The sequence below is a fragment of the Paramormyrops kingsleyae genome, chromosome 14 (assembly GCF_048594095.1).
Source record: "Paramormyrops kingsleyae isolate MSU_618 chromosome 14, PKINGS_0.4, whole genome shotgun sequence".
Classification (NCBI taxonomy): Eukaryota; Metazoa; Chordata; class Actinopteri; order Osteoglossiformes; family Mormyridae; genus Paramormyrops; species Paramormyrops kingsleyae.
Window position 1 is genome coordinate 4,940,259 of NC_132810.1, and position 2,484 is coordinate 4,942,742.

The window sequence follows — 2,484 nt, forward strand, 5'->3', positions numbered from 1 at the left end:
CCTGGGCAGATGCACATGGGAATCAGACTGATGATCTTGCTTCCATCCAGGTCTGACCATACAGAAGAGCAGCAGAAGAGAAATCAGCTGGGACACATCGGTCTGTTTCCATTAGGTATCCTGTCACACCACGTGCATGGAAGCAGCCCTATATGATCAAATCAAACTGCCCATTATCTCAGCTCCCTCCAGAGCCCCACTGCACCATGTCTCAGCAGCAGAGCATCTGCATTAAGGGATTACGGGTATCTCTGGCCAACTTGGCGACTCCGCTTCGATAATCTTGTGCGAAAATAGCAGGAGGTGTCAGGTAAAGGACAAAGGGTGTTGATTTTTAACTTTAAAGACTGTAAATGAAAATGGCCGCGCTATGCTGGCAAGCTGAAGGAGTTTGGGTTATTAAAACCAAACAAAAGCCAGACTCTCCTCTGATAGACGTAGCGCTGAGCCTGACCCAGTAAGAGAGAGATCTGGAAAAAGAAACCACAGGGGATCCCAGGCCATATGACAGCCCAGCACCGACCCCATTGGGGGGCCGACCCTGAGGGCCAAGCGACCCAAATTCCCTGGTGGCAGAATCTGAGCAGAATACCAGGCAGAGGAGAACATGGCGAGGTCATGCCATAAACAGCAGGCATAAAGACGAAGTCGAAGAAGGACTAGGATGAGAAGGGCAGCCCCGGAGTAGGCGGTCACCAGGAAGAGGTCTGTAACGGAGCCAAGGTGACAGCACCAAGGCAGGGACAGCAGGGCGGACACTGTCACCTTTCTGCAGCGTGGGAGCGAGCTGTAGGGAGATCACATGACCGCCCTCGGGCTCCCATAAGCTCTGTAATTACAGTGCGCTCATCTCAGAGCTCCATCTGCCCCGGGAGAGTCAGAGTCACCAGACTGAAATGAGCAAACTGGCAGCACGGTGTTCTCAACCTGAATAAACACTTTAACCAGCAAACCGGCAGCACGGTGTTCTCAACCTGAATAAACACTTTAACCAGCAAACCGGCAGCACGGTGTTCTCAACCTGAATAAGCACTTTAACCAGCAAACCGGCAGCACGGTGTTCTCAACCTGAATAAGCACTTTAACCAGCAAACCGGCAGCACGGTGTTCTCAACCTGAATAAGCACTTTAACCAGCAAACCGGCAGCACGGTGTTCTCAACCTGAATAAACACTTTAACCAGCAAACCGGCAGCACGGTGTTCTCAACCTGAATAAGCACTTTAACCAGCAAACCGGCAGCACGGTGTTCTCAACCTGAATAAGCACTTTAACCAACAAACCGGCAGCACGGTGTTCTCAACCTGAATAAACACTTTAACCAGCAAACCGGCAGCACGGTGTTCTCAACCTGAATAAACACTTTAACCAGCAAACCGGCAGCACGGTGTTCTCAACCTGAATAAGCACTTTAACCAGCAAACCGGCAGCACGGTGTTCTCAACCTGAATAAGCACTTTAACCAGCACAGACCCCCACGGCTTCCTGCAGATGCTCATGACCTGAAAAAAAAAACACAACAAAAAGCAGAACCTGCTTACAAGGGAAAACTTTCAAGAGCTTAAAAAAGACCCAGACACCTCAGGAGTCAAACCCTTTTGGTACCACTTCGGATCAAACCAAAGCAGTAAGGTACTTCATAAGTACCACAAAACAGAGAATATAAAATATTTCTTAATAAACCTGAAAATGATTAATTATCTTTATCAGTTCAATTGAAAAGGTATCATTGTTGACACAATAATGAAATACGTCGTCTGCATTTAACCCATATGTGACATCGTGCCATAGCAGGGGGCAGCTAGTTCAGCACCAAGGGAGCAGTGCCATGCTCAGGGTACCTCAGTTGCACGTTGCTGGTTAGGGATTTAAACCAGCAACCTTCCAGTTACAAGCAAGCTGCCCTAAACATTCGGCCACCACTGCATAACAAAATGCTCACACCCTCCCCGTCGGGAAATCAAACCAATACAGTTAAAGAGGATGTACAAAAAAAAATCAGAATCATTTCCATCCATCATCCTCTGGGTTATGTGCCCCAGTATACTTCTACTGTACTACTCTCCTACAAAGACTGACCACGAAGGGACTCGAACCCTCAATCTTCTGATCCGAAGTCAGACGCCTTATCCATTAGGCCACGTAGTCAACACATTGCACTAGGATTTCAATTTTCCATTTCTACTTCTTTTCCAATGCACACAACAAAGTCCCATGGTCTTCTTGCATACCACCTGGGGGCGCCACTGGTGATACGCATATTGCAAGTTGGGAAGCACTGCAACACATCACGTAAATCGTTTATTTTTTCATGCAAGAAGGCACAGAATGGATCAGAATGGATTAGATGTCCTGGATCAAAGAGGATGGACCAGTCTCTCAAGGTGTCCATAGATAGCCACAGGGCCCACTGCACCTGCTCTGAAAAGATGTTCTGCTTGTTTGGCCAAGTGCTGATAAACCAGACCCTACTCTACTATGTGAG

At 47.9% G+C, this 2,484-nt stretch overlaps 1 non-coding gene across 1 annotated transcript; it reads right to left on the reverse strand.

The window, feature by feature from the left end:
- Positions 1-2,074: 2,074 nt before the first annotated feature.
- On the reverse strand, positions 2,075-2,147 carry trnar-ucg (transfer RNA arginine (anticodon UCG)). The gene has a single exon. It is a non-coding gene; the product is annotated as a tRNA-Arg (tRNA).
- Positions 2,148-2,484: the final 337 nt, after the last annotated feature.